The sequence below is a fragment of the Octopus bimaculoides genome, chromosome 10 (assembly GCF_046866305.1).
Source record: "Octopus bimaculoides isolate indiv1 chromosome 10, ASM4686630v1, whole genome shotgun sequence".
In the NCBI taxonomy this organism is placed as follows: Eukaryota; Metazoa; Mollusca; class Cephalopoda; order Octopoda; family Octopodidae; genus Octopus; species Octopus bimaculoides.
Window position 1 is genome coordinate 35620851 of NC_142937.1, and position 18005 is coordinate 35638855.

Here is an 18005-nt window from a genome sequence, read left to right on the forward strand (position 1 = left end):
TCTCTCTCTCTCTCTCCATGTATGTACGTTTTCATTTCGCGTCTTTCTCTCATAAATATGTTTCAAGTTCTTTATCAATATCTTTCATTAAAATTCTTTCTTACCAATTCCGTCTCCAACACTTCTTTGCCATTCTCCTATAGCTATTTTACTACCTGCACGCGAGCGCGCGAAAACACGTTCGTGCATAAACACATACGGATATACAGAAAGATATCAACAACACGGAATACACAAATTGGTATATAAATATACCGACATACACGTGTGTAGAAAGACAGGCTAGGATATACACGCAACGTACAAACACACAAAACACATAGACACTTACATACATGTACAAACACGCAAGCTTCCACAAGCGCATAACTCATAACACGCCAGCACATATACACTCATGTAATTAGATATAAAAATAGACATATTCAAGCACTTACATAACGAACAACACATACACACATACATATATACATGCTTATATATATATATATATATACATATATATATATATATATATATATATATATATATATATATATATATATATATATATATATATATATATATATATATATGCGTGTGTATATATATATATATATATATGTATATTTGCATGTATATATATATATATATATATATATATATATATATATATATATATATATATATATATATATAAAGACACAGGCCCCACACATACATTAGCCCAAGGACAGATACACTACAGACACGTACACAACACAGCTCGCAAACATATATAGACAGCTTGAAAGAGAGAACAACCACACGCTTCATCGATTTTATGATATATATGATGGACAATGAAATATTCAGGGCCTGAAGTTTCTCTTTTTGGTTCCAATATTGATAACACGGAGGTTCTTTACATCACTATGTAAATAGGTGTGTATTTTCGAGTGCGTGTGAGCGACTCTTTGTATGTGTGTGTGTGTGTGTGTGTGTGTGTGTGTGTGTGTGTGTGTGTATGAATGTGCGTCTGTAAGTATGTGCGTTTCATGATGATATTAATACATACATACGTATGTATATATATACATACAAAAACACACACGCATACCAACCTAGCAACCTACATACATACATACATACATACATACATATATACATACATATATGCATATATATATATATATATATATATATATATATATATATATATATATATATATATATATATATATATATATATATACATATATATATATATATATATGTATATATATATATATATATATATATATATATATATACATATATATATATATATATATGTATATATATATATATATATATATATATATATATATATATATATATATGTATGTGTATATGTATAATATCCATATATTTAGCTACACACTCACACACACAAACACACACATATGCAGGAGTACACACACACACACGCACACACATATATATACTGGTGTATATGTATGTATATGTGTGTATATATATGTATGCATATGTATGTATATATATGTATATGTATATATATATATATATATGTATATATATATATATATATATACATATATATATATATATATATATATATATATATATATATATATATATATATGCGCATATGTCCATATACATAAACGACCATTTGTGAAATATAACATTGCTATATGTGCAGATTTAGATTTGTATTGTACACATACAGACATAGACAGAAACTCAAAGATACACACACATGCACACACACACGCGAGCACTCACACACCTACAGATATATATATGCGTATGTATGTACTTATACAATTGTATATTGAGAAAAGCACATTATCACTATGGAATGAATATATAGACACTCGCTCTCTTGTATTCACATATACGCATAAGCTCATACACACACACATATATGTATATGTGTGTGTGTGCGTGTGTTTTGGCATGTGAATATGTAAATATATGCGTATGTATACATATAGAAATACATATGCATACATATATATTCATGTGTTTATGCATCAATACATATGTGTGTGTGTGTGTGTGTGGGTGGGTGTGTGTATGCATGTGTGTATGCTGTATCAGAAGAAAAGTGAACACAAGCACGCACATATATATATAGAATTACACACACATACACACTCATATAAATATATTCCCCATCAATATTTCAAACGTATACACGCACATATGCCCATACACACATACGCAGACTCACACATATATACACAAAGACTCATAAATACATACACGAATGAATTAATGAACATTACTGAATTATTGTCTCCCACAAAAGAGAATCATTAAACTTTAATGTGTTTGCTTTGTTTGCCACGTGACCAATTTATTGGCAAGGCGTCATCGGAGCGATAAAGTATTTGAGCGAAATTCAGACAAGCGTTATAGATCTTTTCTGCAGTGATGGAACTTTGAATGAAGTGGAATATAAATATCTTTTATGGTTCGCAGAACGCAATAGTAGGGATGACTTGCCAATGTTCAACAGTGATCCTAGAATTAAATATTGAGCAATTGCTGCTAGTGCAACCTACAAATTGTCCCAAATGCCTCGATCCACTTCTGTAAGGAAATTGAATTCAATTGAATTTCGAAGCAATGAGAAAAAAGCATTTTCTCTCAGCTGAAAATAAAATGGTTTTGCTTCCGTATGAGTGCATGTAGCGTGCTTGTACACGCACGTAAACACGCACACGTATATATACACGCATATGTATTAATGTATGTATATATATTTATATATACATATGCAAACATATGCCTATGTGCACGTAAGAATATGTGTGCACATACACACAAGGAGACACATACGCTCACATATATATGCTATAATATATATATATATATATATATATATATATATATATATATATATATATATATATATATATATATATATATATATATATATATATATATTTGTATATATATACACACGCACACACGCACTCCCCCACCATATATATATATATACATATATACTGTGTGGTATGATTTTCAACAAGTAGTATAACACTCGATCTGTTAAGAGAGTAAAGATATTATAGTAATTATTGTAAAACCTTGTGAAATGCTACCAAGGATTTCCGGTCGAAATATTAATTTATTTCGTCATTTACGAAGCTGGTAAAAACAAGATGGTTTAGTAATCATTGGTATAGAAATTTATTTAAGGCTATAGAGAAATATTTAAAAGATTCAATGCTAAAGGAGTTGCTGGGTTCGAAGATCGTTCGATGTGGAACCTTGTTTTCTCTTCAGGTGTCCAGTATACCTTGAGGGCAGCTGATGTGAAAAGGTTAAAGAATTTTCAGGTGCTTGTAGTATAACACCTTAGTTTCCACACCATATAATTGAGCGGATAAAACCATGCACCAAATTTCGTGGGAATGTTAAGAACCTTGTTGGAGAACAATGGTCCGAAAACGGCTGAAAACTGCAGATGACTTCTATATTTGGCATTGGACCTTCTCATCAATAAAGCAGTTGGGAGACAGGAATGACTCGAAGTAGATGATCCACGACTCAATGTTATGAGTTTCGCCGCTAAGAGAGTGAACAAGACACGGTAGACGGAGACAGTATTGATGTTTTAATTATGCTTACTTTGTGTTAACTTCCAGACCGAGTCTTTGATAAACGTTCACAGCGACGTTCACGACACGCTGCACGGACTTTTGATCGGGAGTTTGAAGGTCGAGCCTTTAGCGCACTGGAGGTCAAACATCATGGTAGTCTGATTCGTCGTTTCGTATTTGAATCGTCAGAGATTAAAATCACTGCTATCCAGAAGGTAGTTGATGGTGAATTCATTGTTAGGATCGAGTTCGGCCTGTGTGAAAAGTGTAACGGCCCTGACAAGGCGTTTGAAAAATCCAGATCAAATACGCAACCCTGTTTCACGTCGATGCCGACATAAAAATAGTCTGGTTCCCGATCGCCGATGACCACACCTGCTTTCGTTCCCTCATGAAACTGTCGGATGAGTCACAGTGGACACCCAGACTCCTACAGAAGACTGCATGGTAGCTTGTGATTTACAGCGTCAAATCCCTTCGAGAGGTCGACGAAAATTAAGCAGAGATCAGTGCAGTTCTCGACAGTTCTCTTGAATCTGGCGTGCAACAAAGATCATTTCACTGGTACCTCGATTCTATACAGCTTGGTATCGAATAGAATTACACTTCTGGCATTAAATACAGCAAATAGGTGTAGTGCCACTAATAGTATAAAGTATTGCAGGCGTATATTCAGAATGAGAGTCGCTCTCTAAAATGGTGCTTATAATCGCAGTGAACCTTTTTGTATTTATTCTTAAGTTATTGACTTTAATGAAACCAGGGGTAATATTTTGGCGTAGAGCTTCTTTGTTTACAACCTAAAATTTCATGCTAAGGGACAAATGATATAACGAAGTGTCTTAATTTGGTTAAGGAATTTTCAAGGTATTTAAGGATAGATTGAAGCCAAAATAAATGTTCCTATTTGTTTGAAAAGAGGGAAAGACACGAGCCAGTTAAACCAATTCCGTGTGAAATGGTAACTTTAATTGTAGAAAGTAGCTGTATAGAATGAAGGTAAAGCAAGCTCTCTCAGTAATAAAGGATCCAATGCCAAATTTAGTTTGAGCCCATATGGTGACACTAAAAAGGCTGTTTCAAACGACCCTAAATCATTTGTAGTAACCAGTCACTTTTCTTCTATTTACTGCTAGATTAAAGGATTCAAACAGGGACAGTGTGACAGTTGCGTTGCACAGGTGTTTGTTACTATAATATTTATTGCGTACGTACATTTTGCTGAAGTAAAACTCAAATTTCTTGGAGTTACTGTCGGATATAATTTTGTTGCATCGGTCAGGATAACACGCGCGTTGGTTACAATGAACTATCGGTTCAGCAAGGCCAGCAAGTTCGTGGGAAGGCTTAAGTAGATTAAATCGACCCCAGTGCTCGATTAGTACGAATTTTATCGAGCCGGACAGATTAAAGGCAAAATAAAACTCGATGGAATTTGAACTCCGGAATTTGAACGTATATAAGGGCGAAATGTCGCTAAGCATTTTCTCCGAGGTACAAACATTTCTACCACACCGGCGCCTGCGAGGCAATGGAATATCATCACTTCTATAGTTTTATACCCTATATGGGGAAAGCAGAACCTGTTGTATATAGAGGAACAGTCACGATCTGCCGATCAGCCGCTTTGTTAGGTCCTCCTGAAATGCACTGTGGGAGGTAAGGTTTTCGTCTTACTAGCATTATAATAATGTATAGCAGGGAGCTACCACGTCTTAAAAGATTATAAGGAGGGTAGGCAGCATTTAGCCATATACAATTGTGAATCAACATTCATTATGTAGATGTGTGCGTTTGTGTGTTTGTGTGCGTTTGTGTGTTTGTGCGCGTCTATGTATGCCTCTGTACATATATGTATTACTCGGTCTCTCTTTCTCTCTCTATACATATATTTGTACATATATGCGTGTATGTATATGTAAATGTGTAAATGATTATGTACATATTTATATATATGTATGTATGTATATATATATATATATATATATATATATATATATATATATATATATTATATATATATATATATATATATATATATATATATATATATATATATATATATATATATATATATGTATATATACATATATATATATATATATATATATATATATATATATATATATATATATATATATGTGTGTGTGTGTGTGTGTGTGTGTTTGTATGTTGTATGTATGTATATATGTATAATGTCTTTAAAAATAAAACAAGACTACTTTCTGAAGTACCTCTAAGATTCTTCAAACGAACAAGCAACACACAGTCATACACGCACATACACACTTAAGCACGCACACTCACTTGCACCACATTATATATATGTGTATGTGTGTGCGCATGCGTTTGGAGAGAGAGAGAGTGTGTGTGAAAGTTACACATACACACCTATTACAAACACGTTTCATCAGGTCGTTACCCAAAAGAACACGAAATATATAAGAATTAGAATCACCAGGAAATGTTTTGTATCGACCAAAGTGTATAAATTTAGATTTAATTAGAATATGAAACAGAGATTGTTAGAAGAAAGCGGAAAGAACATAGGCACACACATAGATGTACGACCACAGAGTAATATAAACAAAGGCACATCTAGATACACTCGCACACGTACCAACACAAAGACGTATACACACACACACACACACACACACACACACACACACACACACACACATATATATATATATGTGCATCTATATATATATATATATTTATACATTCATATATATGAGTGCGGGCTTTTGTGTGTGAGTGTATGTTAATACATACATACATACATACATATATATAATTATGTATATATATGTGTGTATTTATGTATGTACAGGAAACACATGCAACCGCACATAAAGTTACATAGACATATAGCGTCTCATACATAGTTTTGGCTACACTCATATGTACGTACACACACAGGCAAGCAGAGGAAAAAACAACAGAAACACACTCGAAGGCATACAGACATATACATACAAAATATACTCACCCACCCATATACACGTACATACACACAAACAATATGGAGGGTGAGTAAAATTGGTGACTTAGGCCTAAAATATCTCAATAAACTAATATTTCTGGGTAAATTCCGCTAGAGGCATTACAGTAAATTTATCACTTTTAGACTGCCATTACGTTGTCTTTTAACAGAATGTTTACTGTTTACCGTTTACTTCTAGTTTTCTTGGTTATTTTTAATCATTCTATTTTATCACATTTGTCTTTCTCCTTTTTCATGATTTCATTATATAAAATATACATATATTAACCAATATCGCCAATTCTGGAAATTCATTATTTTTCATATATATATATATATATATATATATATATATATATATATATATATATATATATTGAATCATGTAGTCTCTTATTTCTCCCCCCTCTCTCTCTTTCTCTCTCACTCTCCCTTTCTTTCTTCCTCTTTCACTCCTTCTCTTTAATACGCACACGTCACGTTCACAAATTCGTGTGAGTAAACTAATTGAATTAAGAAAATAAGTTAAGGAAAGCATTCATGAAAATAATATGTCTGAATGACTGTTTATGTATATATGTATGTATGTATGTATGTATGTATGTATGTATGTATGTATGTAATGTCTGTCTGTATGTATGTATGTATGCATGTATGTGTTGTTTTTTTATTTATGTATACATGTATGTACGTATATAATACCGTATTAAATATAAAACTCTTCTTGTTTAATAGTTTTTATTAAATATTTTCAACAATGTTTCCTTATTTGCTCATTATATTCACTAAAACCATTAATCCATTAACGTTTCAAAATTTTCGAGGCCCCAATAGATTGAGCAACACTCTATAGCGTCCTGTTGCCTTTTACGGTGACCATCTATGGAAAGTATTTGATGAAGGTTTTCTATCAAGGTATAATGACCCTCTTTATTTCCACCAGCTTCGGAGATCCTTAATTGAGAATTTATTGAGGCTGTGATATTCAGAAATTTTCCTGTTAATTGGTAATGAAAGTCAGGTTATATTATTGAAATTTGAAAACTAGTAACTAGTACCATGTGGTTGTAGTAAACCTGGCAATAAGTGGCCATGTAGTGATGCTAAGTTTGGCGCTGGGGCACATGTAAAAGCACACAAAACCACATAATTATAATACATTATCAAAACGTACACATTATTATAGTATATCGAGTAGATGTGTTTCTATAGCAATGAACTACATTACTTATAAATACATTTTTCGAAATCAATGTTCTCTGGGAAAGTTGCTCATTAATGACCTGATTGGCGCTCAATCACTGAAACTAAACTTGGATGTTGTCAAACTTCCAAATCGAGTGTCTATTACAAAAGTGCCAAAACTACATTGCTGACCATGCAAATCAATCTCACAAAAATGTATTGACCTATATAGTATTATTCATAGATCAAATTTAAATACAGACATCAAAATTTATATTATCTTCTTTTAACTCTTTCGTAGAATCGAAAGATATAGCTGTAGGTTTCTTTGTAACTAAGTCAAAAGTGAAAAAAAATCACAAAGAATATACAGTATCTGAAATTCTGTTCACGATTCATATTCTAATGCCATGTCGCATATTAGGCACGCTCTCCGAAAAATGATACACATTGTCAATGAAGATCTGAATAAACTAACGTTGATACCGTTAGTCTTCAGAAGAACATACCAGAGATGAAGTTCCTCAGATGCCATACCATGTTGGTGGTCTACAAAGTATTTGTGCTGCCATCTTAGGCGTATGTAGGTGAGACGTGAACGGTTAACATAATACTTACCAAACGGGTATGGTCGATGGGTTACACTTGAACTACTTGTGAAAAATACAGCGCGTTCATTGCTAAAACAAAAACCCGAAGTGGGAAATTTGAAATGCAATATAATTCTCAGCATCCTCTCTCCTGTCAATGAAGATCACTGCGTTTCTGGTCTGCTTCCCTTAAAATAATGGAGAATGAAAACCTACCGAAATGTCGAGTCATCAGGAAGTTAATCGAATGTGAAACGTTCGTTTAGTTCACAACGTTACTTTGAAAATTCCATTGATTTTCTCTAAAATATCGGTAACCTTCTATAGTCCTGGGGAGATTTGCACTCACCCCAATTAAAACCAACTAATGTAGACGTAGAAACTTTTTGTCTAAGTGAAATTGTATAGCATCAATGTGACGACAAATATTGCTAGACGATTCTTCGCACAATGCTGCACCAGATCCCTATCTATCTATCTATCTATCTATCTATCTATCTATCTATCTATCTATCTATCTATCTATCTATCTATTTATCTATCTATCTATCTATCTATCTATCTATCTATCAATCTATTTATCTATCTATCTATCTGCCTGTCTGTCTGTCAGTCTGTCTGTCAGTCTGTCTGTCTATCTGTCAGTCTATCTTTCTATCTATGCAGTATCTCACAGAAGTATGGACACCTCTAGAGTTTTTCAGTAAGTGGATAAAATATTGAATATAGCAAATTTCCTTTAGGGTGTACATATTTTGTAACGCTTAAAAATTAATATTTCGTTCATATCTTTGAGAATCTTTATCGTTTTGTGTTCCAAATTTTATAATATTTACGTGTAATATATATATATATATATATATATATATATATATATATATATATATATATATATATATATATATATATATTATACATGCAAATATATTATACATGCAAATATTATACTAATTTGGAACATTTTCAAAGATATGAATGGAATATTAATTTTCAAACGTTACAAAAATATATATACCCTAAATAATTATTTGCTATATTCAATATTTGGTGTGACCGCCCTTGTTTGCAATGAATGCATTAAGTCCTCTGGGCATAGAGTCGACTAAATTTCCGCATATAACCGATGAAATCGACCTCCATTCATCATGATTAATGTATTTCAACTGCGTTACATAGCAGAGTTTTTTCTCCTCAATCTTCCTTTTCAAAATACTCTACAGATGTTCTATTAGGCTTAAATCGGGTGACATGGTAGGCCAAGGCATTACATTTACCTGTTTATCTGATAAAAACTTAGTCGTCATCTTTGAAGTGTGATTAGGGTCATTATTTTGTTGGAACATGGAATGTCTTCCCAGTTCCTTGATACTGTTCAGCATTGTTTTCTGAAATATCTCACCATAAATCCTTGAACCCATTGTTCTCTCAATAAATGTGAGTCCCCCACACCAACTGCACCCATCCATCCCCAAAGCATAAAACTTATACCACAGTGTTTTCCGCTAAAAACAGTGAATTTGTCGCTATTATATTCGCAATAATCATTTAATACCATCTGACCTAAACAAATTGATTTTAGTCTCACCAGAAAAAAGAATTTTATTCGAAAACTCCTTCTCCTTCTCACATAAGTTTCGGCAAAAGAAAGACGATTTGTTTCATGCCTGGTGGTGAGGAGAGGCTTCCAACGAGGAAAGCGTCCTTGAAGACCACACCGGTTCAAACTTCGGTGAACTGTTTAGGTGGATACACTTTTTCCACTAACAGAAGGCATTCCTCAGGCCAAAGATAAAGTAGTGCGTTACCTGTCGTCTATCATGCAACGTTGAAGGTGACGAATGTCACACGCAGTTAAAAGAGAAGGACGATCTGGATGATGGTTATTACTTTGCCGTCCTGTAGGGTTGTACTTCTGAATTACTTTGGCAACCGTGTTTACGTTAATATGTATTCGTTTGCTAATTAACTTGAATCTTAAAACTATTCTTGTTCAAATTAAAAATAATTTTCTTCAAATCTTCAGACAATTGTTTTCCTTTTGGTGCCATTTTAATCACAATGAAGACGATCTTCACCACGGTACACAAATCAGAATTCCTGCAGATGCAATAAAAATGACCGGTGCAAAAATGCGAGCAGAAATAATTTATTAGAATTGAAATTATCAGCAATATCTGAATTTAGTAAAAAAAAAAGTGGATAAAATATTGAATATAGCAAATTTCCTTTAGGGTGTACATATTTTTGTAACGCTTAAAAATAAATATTTCGTTCATATCTTTGAGAATCTTTATCGTTTTGTGTTCCAAATTTTATAATATTTACGTGTAAATATATATATATATATATATATATATATATATATATATATATATATATATATATATATATATATATATATATATGTGTGTGTGTGTGTGTGTGTGTGTATGTATGTATATATATATATACACACCCACATACATACATACATACATATATGCAAACATACACAAACACTCTGACATGCGAACACACACTCTCAAACACAAACACATACACGCAGTCACACACACATGCTTATGGGCATATACCACTGGTATGATTGTAAGATACAGAAAAGATTGATATTGCAACAGACTAACATCTAAAATCACGAAGATCTCCTTGTTTGTTGATTGGCCGTCCGCACAATTTCCCACACAAATGTGTGTCTCCTTATATGAAGCGAACTCGTTGTTTCATCGCACACAAAAGAAAGCAATCATTCAACTACAGCTGGTTTATATGTTTGCCTCATGGAGTTCTTGACCATACCAAACCAAATGACTTCTGTAGCAATTTCTTAATTTGACAGTTTACTTTAATAATTCATCAGTACTTTTGGTATGCGAACAATACACGTAAATTACAAGCAATATTATTAGACAGCAAATTAAATATTATAAAAAGAATATAAAGAAAAGAAAATTGTTCTTGCGGAATTATTATGACTTGCAAGTGTCAACTTTAAAAATTATAATGAATCAATATGAGAAGGTAAATGCTTAAGTCTAGTAATGCAGCTCAAATAAAAAAAAAATATGAGGAACAGTTAAAGTTTGATAAATCTGAGTGTTACTTGCTGCTCTTCCAAGCAAATCATGTTGAATTTATTCAATCACTTGAAAAAATATGTTGAGGAAGTCACTGAGCTGTTGTTGCTTCTATTACTTAGTTTGAAATGGTTAATAAATAATCCGATATCATTAGCATTCGAATAATAGGTATCCCGATGTCTTCATTAGAATCTTTGGCACAACTGAAGAGTATCATATAAATAAAAAAAAAATATGCACGATATCTATGAATGTCGGTTTCTTTAGAAACAGTTATCTAATAGTTCTATTTCAAAAGTAGAGAAACTATATTACTCTACAAAGCAGCAATAAATCGCTGACTTTGTTATTAAGAGCAGATGTCACTAATACTCCTAGAGAAAGATGTTACAAAATCTATTCACTCTGACTATTATTTATAAATTACACAGAAAAGTATAAGCTACACCAGATTTCTTACTTAATAATTTGTTGAGCATTCATGCTTCGCTGACAAACTTACTTTCTAAAGAATGATTTCGAATATAATCCAATTACGGTTTATGTCAACGCTCCTGTCCACTCTTCAAGACTTGGTTGTGTCTGAATGGGTGCAGCTATTAATTATCCGTTTCATTTCATAAAATAGTTTCAGTAATACTGCCTATCAACAAGCAGTTCTTTTTATTTTAAAAGCACATTATCTTTGAGTAACTTTTTCACTTGATCAGGAAGTATGACGATGACACTAAGTAGTTTCTCAAAGAAATGTTGAAAAAAAGCAATAAAATATATTGAAGATCGATGTGAAAATATTAAACATGTATACCTCATTCGCATGTGGTGAAGAAAGTGTTTACAAATGCAGATAAGAAAAAAACATAAGATAATGATTGAACGGTACTGATGAGAAATAGCTTCTACAAATGATAGAAATCTACGAAGAACCTGATAGTGTGAATACTCAGGACATTTTGTATGTTAATAACGGGAGACTCAATATGAAACACGTTAAGGAGTTAACAAAAATAATGATGATAGACACAGTGATGAAGAAAATACATCATATCTGGCTTTGCTTTAGCACTTTTGTGAAATAACGTACAGTTCATAACAATAAACAGAGAATTATATAAATTGGGAACAAAAAACAAAAACTAAAAGAAGTAGAGATCTGTCTTATAGTACCGAGTTCTTATAGGAACAAATTAGAGGTTCATATGAAAAACAGAAAAGTAGCTAAATTTCATGAGTTTCTTTTATAAAATGAAAGCATTGATGCCATATGTATTTTTTGTTAGTTTGTTGGTTTGTTTCATACTTTTAGCTCCTTGCATAAACTTAAGAAAGTTTTTATGGATTGAATGAATTACGTGTAATTTTGTTTAAAGGAGTATTTTTCTATATAGTGTTGATATCTATTGAGACTGACTTAAATATAATTGTGTTCAAAAGGAATTTTGTATTCTTTTATTTTTTATTTGTTTCAGTCATTTGGCTGCGGCCATGCTGGAGCACCAAGAGCAATATAAACACGTTGTATTTTAAAGAAGCATTTTTTCTCTTAATTACTAAAAGATGTTATCTGAAAACAAAAGCAAGAAAAAATGTCTGAGCTCCACGTGATAAAGGAACGAAATAAAACTGCAAAATAAATTGCATTAACCGATGCACAGGTGTATACATAAGGATATATATATATATATATATATATATATATATATATCGCCATGATATATTACTAGCCACTACACATTCTTTATTTTCTCTCCTTGTTTCTTTCTGTATTCCTTTCTGTGAAAGAGCGTAAGCTCGAAACGTTCAAGACTTTTTCACTTCCCGAGCGTTAAACTAATACAATACATCTGTTTGTTGTCTACACCACCTGCCTTCGTCATTTGTTTCTTTTTTGTGAATTCTCCCTATATGCATATATATATATATATATATATATATATATATATACAACTATATATACATACGACGAGGTTTCAAGACGACGAGGTTTCAAGTTGATCCGATCAACAGAACAGCCTTCTCATGAAATTTACCTGCAAGTAGCCGAGCAATTCACAGACACGCGTACCTTTAAGTAATTTAGGATAAGGTGGGATATATAATACCAGTTACTAAAATGAAAGCTGTTGCTCCAAAAACCACCGTAAAAGTTACGATAAAGATACACACGAGCAATGCAATGAACATTTCAGAAACAGGATTACTAGTTCTTTGAATACAAAGATAAGTAATACATATTTCAATACCAATTGATTTCACACTTTGCATGACAAACATGCTTTGCTATCTTCAGTTGAAAACAGCATTTAACATTTATTTCTAAAATATTCACTACATTAGTTCTTGTGCGTTCCTTACTTTAAACGTCTGGTTCCGTTTCAAAGAAACTCTCGTAAGCAATAAAAATTTAAATAAAGTCGTATTATTACCGTTATTTCCAGTAATGATAGGGTGGCTACCAATTTCAGACCTTTACAGGCACAATATGAAGTAAGTTAAGATAAGGTACAGGTAAGGAACGAGATAAAAAGACGAGGGGAGAAAAAGAGGGAATGAGAAGTGTTAACAACGTGCGGTTGGGTGATTGAAGGAATACCTATTATGTGCTTAAAAAATTAGCTGAAGGGAAAGATAGATAGAGAGAGAGAAAGATGAATTGGGGAGGCAGTCTTATTGAGAGAGCGAGAGAGGGAGAGAGATAGGCAAAGAGCGGTGGTGTTGATGTTGGTGATGGTGGTGTGTTGATAGTGAAAAGTATTTTTTTAACTAATTTTATTTATAGCGACCATCGCATACGCATACGCGTAAGTGCAATTATTTATCGTCTGCTCGCTTAAAAAAATGATTCTCTCTCTTTTACTCTTTTACTCGACCCCAGGACTTATTCTTTGTAAGCCTAGTACTTCTTCTATCGTATTCTTTTTTTCCGAACCGCTAAGTTACGGGGACGTGAACATACCAGCATCGGCTGTCAAGCGATGGTTAGGGTGGCAAACACAGACACACAAACACACATACATACATACATACATATACATATACATATACATATATACGACGGGCTTCTTTCAGTTTCCGTCTACCAAATCCACTCACAAGGCTTTGGTCGGCCCGTGGATACAGTAGAAGACACTTGCCCAAGTTGCCACGCAGTGGGACTGAACCCGGAACTATGTGGTTGGTAAGAAAGCTACTTACCACACAGCCATTCCTGCGCCTATATTGATATTTATGAGGGTTAATTTAGCCGAAACTATGGATTCACAAAAAACAAGGTTGAAATCTACCCGTGAAAGGATGCGTAGATATAGAGCGCATATCAGAGAGAAAAAGCGAGAAGATATAATAAAAAGAGAAAAAAGACAACACCGACAGAGACGCTGGGAAATGAATATAGAATATTTAAAGGAAGCTAAACTATGAATGCTATAAAAATACAAATCATCCCTTCTTTCTTAAATAGGTTCCCTCCAAGTTTTCTTCATTCCGTTGAATTTACACGGGTCCTACCCGTAATAATTATTTGTTAATGTTGTGTAAAAAAAAATAAACTCTAGCTTGTGTTCTCATGAATAATGGTATTAGACTTCTGACGACCCACATGCCCTGGCTTAATATAAAAGCTCCATAATATTTTCATAGTCAATTATTAACTCAGATGGAAGTGCATATGTGTACCATATACATATTGTTCTCGAAGGAGCTGTAATTTGTTTTCCACAGAAATATTGATCTGTCGAGACAAGCGTAATGGTTATTCACAACACTTATTGTATACGTCATCAGAACTACTGTTATCGCTACTGGCTTAGATACAAATTCTAGCTGTTTGATGTCTAAACGAATATTTATGATAATTTTGCTGACGCCTATAAAGCATATTTATATTATTCATTAAAAAGCTCATTGTAATTAAGCTAATAGTAACATTAATATCTCTAGATTTTTTTCTGTTTCTTTTTTCTTTTTTCTTTGGCGTTCTCACTCTTCAAATTGGCCAAAATATTCTGCATGGATTGGCCTGTCTTCAGATTGAATCTGCAGGGCAGAAAAAACTCAACTGTACACAGTAATGCACTTAACAATGACGGCAATTGAAGATCTATGATATCACCCTACTGGACGCTTCCATATATCGCCACATGCTTCTTTAGCTAAACCTACTTTCTTCTACTCATTTATTCATTGTTTTTATTTTTATTGCTGTTGTTGTGGTTGTTGTTGTTGTTGTTGTTGTTGTTGTTGTTGTTGTTGTTGTTGTTGTTGTTGTTGTAGTTGTTGTTGTTCTTCTTCTTCTTCTTCTTCTTCTTCTTCTTCTTCTTCTTCTTCTTCTTCTTCTTCTTCTTCTTCTTTGTCTTGCTACTACCTTACTTCATTTTCTATGGAAGAACTTGCGTCTGAAACGTTAAAGAACCATTATCATTATTATTATTAACACTACATTATTATTATTATTATTATTATTATTATTATTATTATTCAGTAGTTTTATTTTTATAACGTACTTTCACTTCACTACCGAGCGCATCTCTGTGCGCCTTGGGTATGTGCTGTGGTTTGCTGTGGTGCTCTTATGTTTACTGTATTGAAAGTGTTTTGCGTAGAATGTGTGCAGTACCCAGTAGTGCAATTTTCTGTATGTTATATATATTTGTAATTCCTGGTGTTTTTGTTATGTATTTGTCTGAATATTTTTTTATTATACCTAAGGCACCTACTATGATAGGAATTGTTTCTGTTTTTAGATTCCACATTCGAGTTATCTCTATTTCCAGGTCTTTGTATTTTGAAAGTTTTTCCATTTCTTTTAGAGAAACGTTGTCATCTGCTGGTATTGAAACATCAATTAGAAGGCATTTTTTTCCTTCATGATCTTTGACAACTATATCTGGCCTATTTGCCTTAATTTCTCTATCTGTGTGTATTGGCATATCCCAGAGTATGGTTGCTTTCTCGTTTTCTGTGACCTTTTCTGGCGTGTGTTTATACCATCTTTTTTCTGTTGCTATTCCATAATGTTGGCATAGCTTCCAGTGTATATAGGTCCCAGCTCTTATTATTATTATTATTATTATTATTATTATTATTATTATTATTATTATTATTATTATTATTAATATTATTATTATTATTATTATTATTATTATTATTATTATTATTATTATTAACACTACTTTATTATTATTATTATTATTATTATTATTATTAGTATTATTATTATTATTATTATTATTTCACATATACAGAATAGATTAGATTGTTAGGAAAATGCCTACCATCAGGCTACAACAATTAACCTTAAACGCAATGAACCTTCCTAAGTATGCTCGGAGTCGTTAATGATACATTTTTCTGGAGCTGCATAAACTAGGTTTTATGCATATTCCTCAAGCCATCTGTTCAAGCCTTTAGGAATAATTCTTATCGCACCGATGATTACAGGGTTATATTTTTCTCTGCACTTTACATAACGTCTGCAAACCAATGACTAGGATCTGGTACTTTATTATTGTATCTGTACCACTCATATACACATTTTCAGCATTTCGAACTGTAAAGTGTGTCCTAGATTCCATTATTCTCTCAGTCTAAATGCTAAGATCACGCAACATCTTATATTTCTTACTTTCTAGCACTTTATGAGCTTCATATTCATACCACTTATCAGTATGGTCCAGTTCTAGCTTTCTGCATGACTCCTACTGAATTTATTTTCTTTAGAGTGTCTTGTCTTTTCTTTTATTGTTACTGTGTCAGCCTGCTGCTTTCACTTACTATAGAAGCAACATTTTCCTATTTCGATTTAGATAACCTAGACTGGGAATGAATCTACCTGGGTTTTGGCTTTCTTAGCTTTTATCCAGCTAATTCTTAATGCTTGGTCATGTGCTGCTACTAACAAATTTCCGGTCTCATTTTTAGCCTTCTTCTCCGCAGCCATAACATGTCTCGCTACTATTATTTCCTAAAACTATCTTTAGAAATCGATTCGAAACCTACTCTTGCCATTAAGATAAATTTTCTTCTTTTTTCCTGTTTTTAACTTCATTTGGCCTTTTGGTTTCCTTATCTTCTACTGTTATTCTAGCAGCTCTTAATAAACTTTCTTAACTATTACCTACATAGAAGATAGCACCATTTTCATGGTGTTCTGGTTATGTATTTCTCTGTATATGTTTAACCATACCTATTGCTCCTGTTACTACAGGGATTATTTCTCATTCGGATTATCTCTATTTCCAGATCTTTTTATTTTTGCATTACATTTGGAGATACATTTTCATCTGTCGAGACTTCATCTCTTTATCTGTGTATATAGGAATATTCCAAAATATTGTTACTTTGTCATTCTCTGAGACCTTTTCCTGGGATATGCGTACATGTATTATTATCATCATCATCATCATCATCATCATCATCATCATCATTCTTCTTCTTCTTCTTCTTCTTCTTCTTCTTCTTCTTCTTCTTCTTCTTCTTCTTCTTCTTCTTCTTCTTCTTCTTATTATTATTATTATTATTATTATTATTATTATTATTATTATTATTATTATTATCATTATTATTATTATTGTTATTATTATTATTAATA

The 18005-nt window shown here is 32.5% G+C and overlaps 2 long non-coding RNA genes across 5 annotated transcripts in view; one reads left to right on the plus strand and one right to left on the minus strand.

Annotated features, from left to right (window-relative positions):
* The window catches only part of LOC128248892 (uncharacterized), a 147079-nt gene that overhangs the window by 39266 nt on the left and 89808 nt on the right, over window positions 1-18005 (plus strand). Inside the window, exon 2 of one of the 4 annotated variants that reach the window (XR_016243386.1) lies at window positions 10363-10568. The exons of the other annotated variants lie outside the window; for them this stretch is intronic. This is a non-coding gene — a long non-coding RNA (uncharacterized LOC128248892). Of the gene's footprint in view, window positions 1-10362; window positions 10569-18005 lie in introns of those variants that run through there. 4 annotated transcript variants of the gene reach the window in all.
* The window catches only part of LOC149133528 (uncharacterized), a 118622-nt gene continuing 114306 nt past the window's right edge, over window positions 13690-18005 (minus strand). The window contains exon 3 of the long non-coding RNA XR_016243389.1: window positions 13690-15810. This is a non-coding gene — a long non-coding RNA (uncharacterized LOC149133528). The remainder of the gene's footprint in view (window positions 15811-18005) is intronic.